This window comes from Epinephelus fuscoguttatus, linkage group LG17 (genome assembly GCF_011397635.1).
Source record: "Epinephelus fuscoguttatus linkage group LG17, E.fuscoguttatus.final_Chr_v1".
NCBI lineage: Eukaryota > Metazoa > Chordata > Actinopteri > Perciformes > Serranidae > Epinephelus > Epinephelus fuscoguttatus.
Window position 1 is genome coordinate 29,996,260 of NC_064768.1, and position 13,092 is coordinate 30,009,351.

At 41.5% G+C, this 13,092-nt stretch overlaps 1 long non-coding RNA gene across 1 annotated transcript; it reads right to left on the bottom strand.

The window, feature by feature from the left end:
• Positions 1–3,690: 3,690 nt before the first annotated feature.
• Positions 3,691–4,887, bottom strand: LOC125904967 (uncharacterized). Its single transcript, XR_007451607.1, has 3 exons — positions 4,843–4,887; positions 4,152–4,299; positions 3,691–3,773 (listed from the first exon to the last, which is right to left on the bottom strand). It is a non-coding gene; the product is annotated as an uncharacterized LOC125904967 (long non-coding RNA).
• Positions 4,888–13,092: the final 8,205 nt, after the last annotated feature.

Sequence of the window (13,092 nt, forward strand, 5' to 3'; positions counted from 1 at the left end):
TTCAGCATGGCACATCTGGTCTTTCACAGTTTAAAACACAATTCTGATATTAAGGAAGTGTTCTTTATGTTTACACAACATCTTTTCTTCAAGTAGTCCATGTATGACAGAACTGTAACATACACTTACCGGCCACTTTATTAGGTACACCTCGCTAGTACCCTGTTGGACCCTGTTTGCCTTCAGAATTGCCTTAATTCTTGGTGGCATAGATTCAACAAAGTGCTGGAAACATCCCTCAGAGATTTTGATCCATATTGACATGATCGCATCCATGATGTGAATCTCCCGTTCCACCACATCCCAAAGGTGCTCTATTGGATTAAGATCTGGTGACTGTGGAGGCCACTGGAGTACAGTGAACTCATTGTCATGTTCAAGAAACCAGTTTGAGATGATTTGAGCTTTGTGACATGGTGCGTTATCCTGCTGGAAGTAGCCATCAGAAGATGGGTACACTGTGGTCATAAAGGGATGGACACGGTCAGCAACAATACTCAGGTAGGCTGTGGTGTTTAAACCATGCTCAGTTGGTACTAAGGGGCCCAAAGCGTGCCAAGAAAATCTCCCCCACACCATTACACCACCACCACCAGCCTGAACCGTTGATACGAGGCAGGATGGATCCATGACGCCAAATTCTGACCCTACCATCTGAATGTGACAGCAGAAATCCAGACTCATCAGACCAGGCAACGTTTCTCCAATCTTCTATTGTCCAGTTTTGGTGAGCCTGTGTGAACTGTAGCCTCAGTTTCCTGTTGTTAGCTGACAGGAGTGGCACCTGGTGTGGTCTTCTGCTGCTGTAGCCCATCTGCTTCAAGGTTGGACGTGTTGTTGCTTCAGAGATGGTCTTCTGCAGACCTTGGTTGTAACCAGTGGTTATTTGAGTTACTGTTGCCTTTCTGTCATCTTGAACCAGTCTGGCCATTCTCCTCTGACCTCTGGCATCAACAAGGCATTTTTGGACCATCCTCTGTAAACCCTGGAGATGGTCGTGTGTGAAAATCCCAGTAGATCAGCAGTTTCTGACAGACCAGCCTGTCTGGCACCAACAACCATGCCACGTTCAAAGTCACTTAAATCACCTGTCTCCCCCATTCTGATGCTGATGTTTGAACTTCAGCAGGTCGTCTTGACCATGTCTACATGTCTAAATGCATTGAGTTGCTGCCACATGATTGGCTGATTCGCGTTAATGAGCAGCTGAACAGGTGTACCTAATAAAATGGCCAGTGAGTGTAAATTAACATTATACCAAGACCCTTTAAAATGAACCCGACCTCTTGTGCTCTGTTGCAGTCTATTAAAAGGTGTTGTTGTGTTTCATCATCAGTTCAAAAAAATCATTGGCCAATTTTAATTTGTAACATAACAAATCCAGCAGACTGCAGCCCTCTCAGGGATTCTATCAACAGAAATTAGCCATCAGACATTTCTAATGCTCTCTGAAATCTTTTTATTTTTTCACCTTGCCTTGCCTCACCTTTATTTTCAGTTACATTTTTATATTTATTTTCCACTGCACACCATGCATTTTAGATTAATTCATACATTCCTGTTTCCATTCATTTCACAACAATATGATATTCAACGTGAAGAATTTCATTTCACTTGCAATAGGTAATCCATCACTGTGTTTTTTCTGCCTTCTTTTCATCAAAAGTGTATTATCCTGTTTTAATTATGCATTTGCAAGCAGGGACTGTTTTGAAATGCCTCGTGGTGCATTCAAGGACTTCCAACATCTGGGATTATAAAATTGGCAGCCAATAGCAACTTTCAATGCCAGAAACAACCTAATTCACATATGCCCCCCCCTTTTTTTTTTACACTGTTAAACATCCGTCAGCTTATTGTTTGGCTTTAGGGTGTGACTTCTCAACACTTTAATGGCAACTTTAAAAATCTTTGATGCCAATGTGTCTTTGAATGCACCATCAATATAACCTCAGCACAAAACGAAGACACAATTTTGATACAGAGAAAAGGAGACGAAATATTTGCAGCAATAGATTAAATACTTAGGTGTCTGCATGTTGATTTTAATTTATATCAAAGTCAAGGAAAGTCAGTGGCCGCTTGGAAAGTCCAAATGAAATGACATTTTATTTTTTTTGATCAGCAGGGTCTGACATTAACGGTTGCCCGAATGCAAATGCTAACGGCTGCAGCCTGCGGGAAGGCGGGTACCTTACACACCCAGCCCCGCCCACATCCACTACGTCATTGTGGTTTGTTCAGGGAAAGTCGGGATTTCAGAAACTCGGTCGAAACAGCGCAAACTGACTGTCAGATCTCATGATGTTCTTCCCTACTACATAAACATTTACTACACGAACGTTTAAAGATAAAGGGAAATGTTGAATTACTTGAAATGACTTTTGATGTGAGGACACATTATTCCACCATGGCAACAATGTATAGTCTACTATTTGACTGAAGGCTGATTTAAAAACATTCAATGAACACAATGAACATGAAAACTGTTTTCAGTAGACATTGCAAAGTATGTTTGTCACCGTTTATAACACTAGTAACGGAAACCTGTAAAAAGAATGGTCTAGCAGAATGCTAAGGAGTGGAGAAGTGAGTGACTAACTGTAATTTTATTTATCAATTACACACAATCATATAGGCTACATCAATCATTGTAAAACAATCAGTAAAAGATCACATTATATAATTTACTTATCTTCCAGTGATGTAGACCTACATCAGTCTAATAATATCAGACTGAAAGAAAAGACCTTTGAAAACTTTTTATTTTTAACTGTTTATATTAGTTGTACTAATATTGGCTATTTTATTTACTCACATTGTTACTAACAGAACTTACCTTTGCCAGCCTGTTGTAGGCCTACCTCCTGACCAGCCCTCTCTCTACAATTACATTTCTATAGAGGACATCCTGTACACCACCATCTTTTGTACTATTTTATTTTTATTATTATATCTGACCTATTTTCTCACCTATACTGTGCTATGTCATGTCCTATGTCTTGATGTATCATACTAGCCTTCAGTACTGTATGTGTACTGCGTGTGTTTGTGTGGAGTGTATTTTGGGACTTGTCCAGGTAATCAAGGACAGTGGTTCTCAGTTGACTTTGGCTGGTTAAATAAGGTGAAATAAATGATAAAAAAAAATGCAACCCATTTAATGGAATATCATAATGAGTGAACAAGTGTCAGTGATAGCAAATAATGCAAATCATTACCAAAGGAAAAGATGTTCTATTATTTAGCAACAATGAACAGACTCTTCTGATCAAATTATGGAAGCAATAGTTAGCAGTAGGTCGGGCAAAAAATTATAATATGGGCTCAGCCTCCATGCAGACCAAGCCATTTCCCTGCAAAAAATGTACAATTATTATCATTATTATTATCATTATTACAATTATTTCATCCTGCAGTGAAGAAAGGGGAGACGTCCACCACTGCTGTTTTTTTTTTTTTATCCATCAAGATGTTATCAAGTGGATGATCCTGGTGGTTGTTCTGAATGGCCTCTCACATCTTCAGTGTACATCTCTCTACCACCAAGTAGTTTACCCAGCTGCCTTGCATCCTTGTGTCTGATGCTGCCTCCCCAGACTGCAGCATAAAACACACTTGCCACCACAGACTGATAAATCATTTGCAGCATCTTACTACAGATGTCTAGAGATAAATGACTCAAGAACATTTTTTTATTTCAACAGTTTATTCAAGCAAAACAAAACAAAACATGACCATCTGACTGAACTTCTTGAACTTCTCTGTCACTCCTAAAAGGAAAGCAGAACATGTCACTCAATTTGGATACAAAAGTAGAATGTTTGTTAATGATAACTAAAGTTATTAATTTAGTCATGAACACATTTACTCAATCTGGAAGAAATAGAGGAAGGATAAGTATTTGTTGAGAATATAACTGATAGCTTGTAGTCATTCTGTCTTCAAAGTAACTAAAATGAATGAATTTGATCGTAATCACTTATCTAAGAAAACTGAATTAAAATCAACACAGCTGAGCCTCCTATTCGACATCAACTCTTATCACAACACTGCACAGCGGCAGCTGAAGGAAGTTTTGCCTACTTCTGTGCAGAGACAAGTAATATAATATGTATAATATAATATGTTACAGTAAATTCAGACCAGACCTCCATGGTGGACTGCTCCATCTAAGTGATTTCTCAGATGGTAAAGAATTTTATGATTTAGTGGCATCTGGAAAGGACAACAGGGACAATCGTATGCTTCTGTTGCCAGAAAAACAGGCTCTTCAGTGGCCAGGAAATGGGTGGGATGCTGTGGACATATCCACAAAAAAAGAACAACTGAGCATTAGATTCAAGACACACAAGACCTATTAGCATTAGTGTTCTCTTACATTCAGGTTAATTTATTTAATTTAATTTATTCAAATAAGCTTTAAATACAACATTTAAATACAACATTGTAGCTGCTACAAGAAATGAATACCAAACAAAATTTCATTGCACTGACTCGCAATGACAATAAAGCTTCTTAATTAATTAATTTCCACGTTAGATAACTTTTTTGTTACGTTACATAACTTAGCGTCACTTTCGATATATACATACGCAATGAAAATGCCACACACACACACACACACACAGAGCTAAATTTGAGTTACAGCAACGCTAACGCTAACAACGCTAACGCTAACGTTGCGTAGGATAATGTTACCACACAAGCTAAATGTTGACCATTAACCTACCAAGATACCCTAAAGCTATACAACAACAATATACAGCAACAAAAGCGCCATGAGATGTGAATAAAGTTTTTCATTTATTGCATTTATCGTAGTAACGTAATTTCACTTACCGACATGACTTTCCCGCTTGGTTTTTCCAATCTTTTTGCCAGGAGGGAAGATGGGAAGAGGTGGAGTAACTTGGGGAGGATTTCTATATTTGGGATTGTTGGCCGGGGCTGGACCTTTGTGGGGGGGCTAGACATCCAGCCCTGCCTTCCCGCAGGCCGCAGCTGTTACCCTCTCTCCGAATGCCCGGGGCAAGTAAAAATAGCCGGCGGGCCAGCAGACCCTGCGCAGACATGCCCAATCGGGCAAGCAGCACTAACTCGGACACACACACATACCGGACAGCCTCTCAGTCCTTAGCCGCTAACGTTAGCTCATGTACAACACAGGTACCACACAGAAACTTTTACAAAGGGTCATAATGTGCTTCTAGTGACTGTCAAATCGCCAGCGAAAGATGTTTTAAATGTGGACACGGAGAACAGCTGCCTGCTCTCATGGGACAAAGATCCTCTGAGAAGAAAGACGGTTCACTCTGCTCTGCCGCCAGGAACAAACTGGGAGGCAAAGATCCTCTCTGAGGAAGAGGGTTCACTTTGCTGCAGGGTTCACTAAAACATTTTTTTGTTTTTTTCTTCTAATAAATTGAACACACATTAAAGGACATACAAGATCCTGTAGAGAATTAATACATATAATACAATACAATAAACATTGTCTAATTAAATGAAGGAAGAGGATTTTTTTAAAGGCAAATAAAATATTGGGGATTTATGTAAAGATATACATAGAGACATATAAATAATTATATAATTAAAGATATGTAGGCTATGTTAGGTGAATACTCGTGTCAGTGACCCTGACCACTGGCATTGGCAAAAGAACTGGAGTTGGTCCCCGGACGCTGCACTGTGGCTGCCCACTGCTCCCAGTGCATACAGTAGGATGGGTCAAATGCAGAGGTCAAATTTCGTTTCAATGTATGTAATGTGCTGAGAAAGGGCAATAAAGAATCTTCTTCTAATAATAATTTCTTAATAACTAGGAGATAACAAAAGAATAAAGAGATTTCAAAGACTTAAAAAATAAGGGACATGAATCAAAACAATCGAAACGAGATATATCCCCAGTCATGCACCCCCAGTTTTAATAAACTCAGTACTGTTTTTCAACACATATATTGTTTTGTCTTCATTCAATGTAATTAGCACATATTGTTATTGCGCCATTGGTTTTGGCCTTGGTGACCCACATTTTGGCCGTGATGCCCCAATAAATTTGTATTTATCAAAGGCCAAAGTGGCCTTGCCCTAAAAATGACTTAATTCCAGGACTGTAATAGTGTATTTCCTCTCCCGTTTCTGTCCTCGGAGGGGCCAGTTGCAGTGTGCTGCTTTTTTATGTGCTGCTGCCTCCATTGGCTGAGCGTCTCTGGTGACATAAGATATAAGTCATGAGCAAAAATATGCACCACACAGCCAGAAAAAGAACCTCTTAGGCAGGGCAAGTAAGAATTTAGATGGGGCAAGTAGATTTGAGAAGTACTTGCCCGGCAGGGCAAGTAGGAAAAACCTTAACGTCGGACCCTGACCAGTTGTTGATTGGGAACGAAAAAAAATCATGGTTAGGTTTAGTAAAAGGTGCAAGTCCATAATGATAATAATGATGTTGTAACATAAAGTATATCAGTAGGTAAATTCAAAAACACTTGACGTTGGCTTTTGGTTTCACATGTGACACAAACAGAAGTCTTCTGGGTCAAAGTCCTGAGTTTGCTTGACCCATGCATGTTAATACAGTTTTATGTGTCACTATGTAATGCGGTATTAAGACGTCGTGCTCATTTCACATATTTTTGTGAGACCAGGCTGAACCTACAGAGTGGTAGTGCTGATGACAGCAGGTGACAAGTAATCTAAATGTGAAAAAATTAAAAGTCATACCATTTTGAGAGTGAAATTAGCAACCATAAAAGCCATTTATCACCATTACAATATGAAAATATGATTCTGTGAACAGTGTCCATGTCCGCTCCACCAGTGTTAATTTTGTTGACGAAAACTTTGACAAAAATTTTTCATCAATGACCTTTTTTTTCATGACAAAAACAAGATGATGATGAGCTAAAAATAGATCTTGATAATAAAAATCAAGTGGACTATCGGACACTGAAAGCTGAGAACAGCCATGCTTATAATTATCTTCAAATGCCGCATGAATGACCGACTGGCAAACTCAAGCAGATAGTCAGCACCAGGCTGTTTCGCCAGCCGGCAAAAACACACACACCGGAGCAGTGTCAGTTGCTGATGCAGGTTGTGAGCTGTGATTAAGCAGTAAATAATCAGCCCTGTGTGTCTGACTGTGAATGGTGGAGTTGGTTGAGTTTGGTAATTGCAGCAGTGGCTGTTAGCTGTTGGCTCCACTCTATAGCTGCTGAATGGCAGCGGAGCAAGCAGCCACTGGCTGCTGGACTTCACATCTGATCCCTGGGCTCAAGAAGGTTTATAGTTTGATGCTGTTTGACAGGCAGGTAGGAGTCTTGGTTTTCTGTGGGTGTAGCTGTGCTGCAAGGAAACAGTCTGACCACTCCAATCACCAACTCTGTGAGACACGAGTTTAAACCTCAGTACTGACATGATGCAGATTAAGAAAGAAATCAGGCTTTATTTAAATATTTTTGTTGCTTTATACCCGAGATTGATAAGGCAGTGTGTACAGTGAACCTGGGTACAAATCCTGGTTGTCTCAGATTAGTTATTAGCATTTTCATTGTATCCCAGCTGAAGCAGAAACCAAACTGACAAAATGTTCCCAATTTTGGCAGCAAACTAGCTGACCTGGAGGTGTGACATCTGTCGGTACAAAGGATTTAATTGGTCAAACGTGTATTTCTGCAGGCAGAAATCCGCTGAGATAAACGGACAGCCAAATATTTTTTTCCTCGCACGAATGTTACTCAGAGGTGTGCAAGCATTCATAAGAACACACAAAATCTGGTTTCAATTTCTGTGCGAATTTAATTTCTGAGTTTAAATTAGCAGAATGGTAAACCGTACATGGAGCACGGTACAAGGTTGCACAATGTCGTAGCAGAGAGGAGATGAGGGGATGGTTCTGCCTGTGTACATTTTCATGCATCCTGACATCCTCCTCTGATAGACTAACAATGAGTGAATCATTGATTGAATGAATCATGCATGAGTAAGTTATTTTCTGAATCCATACCCTACCTACAGCTAAAAATAACACACAGAGGCAACTCTCGCTTGTTTCCACAGTGGAGATGGTGGTTGGTAAGATACACATCATGTCAATGATTATTATGTCTTTGTTTGTCTGTTTTTATCCAAGTTCTAGAAAAAAAACCCTAATGTAAAGCCTTTATAGACACCACAGGCCTGTTTGTTTGCATGAAAGATAGTTGTATGTGTGTGCATAGTCTGGCTACTCCTGGCCTGCCGTGTGTATATATGGTTTCTGGTAGAGTAGGATTTGATAATGCCATGCAGCTCAGTGCCATTGATGTATGGCTGTCCTTGCGCAGTGTTGTGTGTCTGCCGTGCTCAAACATCACCATTCCCAGCCTAACCCACTCCTTGTCAAATCAATTTAGCAACGGGGCCTTACAGTGCATGTGCCTGTGCGTGTGAGCACATGTGGCTGAATGTACGTCTACATGCCAATTTCTCAACAACACCACCAAGTGTTCCCACAAGTCACAAATCACAGCTGCAGATAGACTAATGAGAAGTATGTGCACAGGTAACCACAGGTGTTGCTGAAAACACGTTATCCACGCCGAGAGAGCAAGTGACGTAAATGAAGGGCGAGAGAAGTGCCGTTGCTTGCTTCGCCATGCGGGGTGAATCCATTGGCTTTGCAACTGTAGCCATCGATCACAAACGCAACACATCTTTGTGATGTCGTTTGTCTCCCCTGCTCCATGCGTGACTGGAACCCCTTCGTGGTGCCGAGCTGAATGCCCAGCAGAGTGATGGCGCAGTGTTTACCCTTGCATGGGATATCTATCACCTTCTGCTGTGTGATGTTGGATCAAAGAGGCACTGAGACAAACAGTATGTCAAATGTGGTAGTGGATTAACGCTGGGACTCTGCGAGACTGTTGTTGTGTTACTCACAGCTTGAAGCTGTTTCCCCTCATGGGGAAATGAATTCCCTTAATGATTTTGCTCAGTGGCTTTAGGCAACATCATCTTTTTTTTCTTTCTCCCCACACTAGAAAAAGGTATGACTTACTTTGTCATTGCTGTCATCCTGCTGTTATTTTCTCTAGCCTCTGTAGGCAGATGAAGCCCCAGATATGGCAGTTTAAGTTCACTATCATTTATGCAATCAGAGAGAAAAATAGCGCAACATGTAATAATATCTTAAGCTAATATCTGAGCTACACTAAGAAACTAGGTGAGAGTGTGGAGAGCTACATGGTTACCGTTTCTATAACTACAGGAGCGACAACAAGAGAAGAAAAGGATGAGGCAAAAGTGAGAAAGGCTGTGGCACAAAGTAACATGTGCGGGGGCAGATGCGAGGGTGTGGATAACGTCGACACACTCATCAAACAGATGTGGAACGTTGGCGTGTGAAGCATGTAAGCAGGTGCTAAGGTTGGACTTGTTCATACATACAAACTCTCGGCAACCATTTGCATGTGATGCAGAGGTACAATGCTGGACACGTTCTGCAACATTTTAAGGTGTGAAACTTTGCCGGCAGTTGCAACTTTATGTTAGTCCTGAAAATGTCAAATAAAAATAAAAACATGAATTAATGCAGTGCAATAGGAAAGCTTCTTTTGCACTGTAATTTAAGCATGTATGATTCAAAATAAGGTGTTATTAGATAAAGGATTTATGTGGTTCTCATTTCTTTTCTGCACCAGAACTGTGTAGTAAGCAGTATCCTCCCTGCGAGCTATATTACAAGTCTGTACTTACTTACTTATCTCGAGTCTGTGCTCCTCCTAAACCTTTTATGGAGGTTTGTGACCGTCCCTGTGATTTCCCCATTCTCATATCGTCCAATACGGCTTTTATTTTCTGCCAGTTTTGTTCTTCCAGATGATGCCAGAGAGCACGAAATTGCTCACTGATATAATCTGCTACAGGATGTGACATTTAATGGTTTCGTGTGCGCATCTGAGTATGTTTGTATTGGAAGTGTGTGCCCATGGGCGTGTGTATAGCCGTATATATTTAGACAAAGTGTTCTGCACGGGTGTATAGGATGGGGGTAATTTGGTGAGGAGGGATCTCTGTCTGTCCCAATACCTGGACACATACATCTTCAATCTCCTCCATTTCGCCACAGACTGCTGCTGCATCCTAAACCGCTGCATGGAGCTTTATTATATTTGTGCATCCAGTGTGTAAAAAAAACAGAAGGCACTTGGCTCCCTAATGGAGTGCTCCAGAGCCAGGCAGGAGTGGCTGCTGGCTTGTTTACCGACCAGCACAACCCAGCAGCGCACACCGACCACTATTAATCCAGTGCAGCAGCGAGAGGGACAGAATGGCGAGGTAGTTGGGAGAAAGGAGACCAGCTTGTTCTTACATCATACCAAATGCTTTATCCAAGAGTAGAGTTAAAAGTCATTATCCTGGCGGTCCTGTCTCCTCTACTCCCTTTCAATCTCTCTTCTCTCCATCACAGTTTCTTCTACTCCAGACACTGATGTTAACAGGCCTTTGACTCAAGTTTAAAAGCACCATTTATTGCTCTCAGCATTACTCTAAAAAACTTTGCACCGCCGTCACTAAAAGTCAATGTGACCTGCTGCTTTTGTTCGCTGGCTGTACTGTAGAATACAAACAAGTGCACGGGTATAACTCACAAATAACACGATTCATATTTTTTCATTTTCTTGGTGGCACCAGAACAGGCTGTAATGCTGGCATATTACTGTGAGACCAAGTCGATTTGGTGCTGCACAGCTTACTTATTAAGTGTAGGCAAGATTATTATAATTTACTAAATCTAAATCAGGTGGGAAAAACAATAGTTAAAGGTGTACTATGCAGGATTGTTGGTTACTGCAAAAAGTGACAGTCAAAGCCAATCCCACATTCACTCTTGTTTGGCATTTTGCCTCGCTATATATTTGTTTTTTTGGTGCTGTGTCTCTTGGATGCCTGCTGCTTATAGTTTGGCACCTGGTTGCTCCCTCTGCATAAAGCAATGACCTCACCTAAACACTGTAGGGTGCACTGTATACGTCACAAGCACAGAAAATTAGAAGACAATAAGAAAATCCAGGCGGATGGTGGAGTCTCTGCACTGCCACGCACTTCTAGTGGGTCATAAGTGATTGACAGGAATTGGCCGGCTGATTAATCGGTCCACCTCTAATGGAAACACTAGGGTCTAGGTACCATTCTGAAGGGTTACTTTTGGTTCCATAAGGTACCATACCAAAAGTATGGTAGGCTCTTCCTATATAAACCCCTAATTCAACATTCAACACCCTATATAACATCAATCCTGGACTGGATCACAGGACTGTACCAAACTCACTCTCCTAGCTGTCGTATGCTTCAAGTTTCACGGTTTATAATGAGCTTGGAAAATCTGCCTTTAATTTTAATGGGGCAAACACTTCAAATTATCTACAACTGCCCCAGGACAGTTCAGGACAATGATGTCAAACCAGGTCACCTCAGTGTGCAGTTGTTTTACTTGTCCTTTTATGATTCGTGTAACTGTGTATTTTTTCTGTATCTTGACATCATTGCGAACAAGGGAAACCTTAAAGTTGTCCGAGGCTTGAATAACTTTGAATGAAAAAGAATATATTGATATGACAAACAACTGACTGTTGACACATTCAACAGACATGGAGCAGCATTTGCAGTAGCCTCATTCTTTCTTCTTTCTGGCAGCCCAGTGGAGTCCTCTATTTGCTTACACTGATTATCCACAATCCCTCTGAAGATGTTGGCTCATGCAGGTTTTCACCCTGCGTACATGGTTGCAACAATTACCCCATTAAAACCAATAATTTACCGTCAGTGCAATCTTCTTGCGGCTCCCCAATAATTAGCCATTTGCTTCTTTTTGGGAGAGTGCTGTCAGAGAATTGGCTCTTGGAGCAGTGCACATTTACGGGTCACCAGGCTGTCGGACAAATGGCCTTTTGGTCCGATGTGACATTTTTCAGGCTACTGGGGCTTTGGAATTATGAGCAGTCGAAACAATGGCGTGGCACCAAGTGGCCGATTGTCCTGTCAGTCAACCAAAGTGAGACTGGAAGCTGTCAGCAGTATCATTTCAGGGCCGTCGGATATCTTTACCATTCAACCCTTCTCACAGACAATCCTAAATAAATCACTACACATGTTTATAGTAGACCTGCTGCTTTAAAATCTGATATTCCTTTTATCTGACGAGTAGCACACCCTGTGATGCCATGAGGTCAGAGATGTTCATCTGCCATGTGTTTGCACAGTGCGCACCCCAGGGTGGTGTATTGAGCACGGAAGGAAAAGGCACGGAGGGGTTATTGATCGTATGCAGCTCTATGTACCTTGACGGCATCTTGAACAGAAATGTTAACATGATAGGCAGGGAGGGTAATAATTGCACGGTGGAGCTACATTTGCAGGCTTACAGATACACATACACATGAGGAAAGTTTATTTTTAACCTTCTTCAGGCTCCAAGGTGTCTTCGCTCTCCAGTGGCTACAATGTCAACTGACAATGAAAGGTGCTCTCTGAAGGAATACAGCAACAACAATATCATTTGTGCCATTTTCTCTGCAGTGGGGGCTTGAGACACTCATGTTGTTCTATTGAATCTGTTGTGTTTGTAGTTGATGTATGTGGGGAGCGCGCCTTCCCAAATGGATTAATACCATAACCAGTTCCAGATGGCTGCGACATCTTGTTCCCCTTCCCTTGATCGTTTTAATGCTTTATTGATTGCTGTTGTCCAGGGAACCCAACCTGCATGCAGCACTGCTTATTCCTTTTATTCACACACATCCTCCTCCACCACACACCTCCACCACTCCCGCACTCTCCCATCCGTAAACCCCACAATCCATTTTTCACAGCGCTCTCGCAGTGATTATGCCACGAGCTGATTGGACACACCTTTCATCCGCTCACACTGGAAGGCATGGCGAGGCATGCCGGGAAGGTGAATCAGAAGTGGACGTGATACAAACACTATAGGGCCTGATTTAAATGGCGCAAGGACAATGGCCAGTGCAAAGTATTAGGCACTGGGATGCACAGCTAGTCTGCTATTTTGGTGTGTGTATATACAGAAGCAGAAGTGCAAACAGGCTG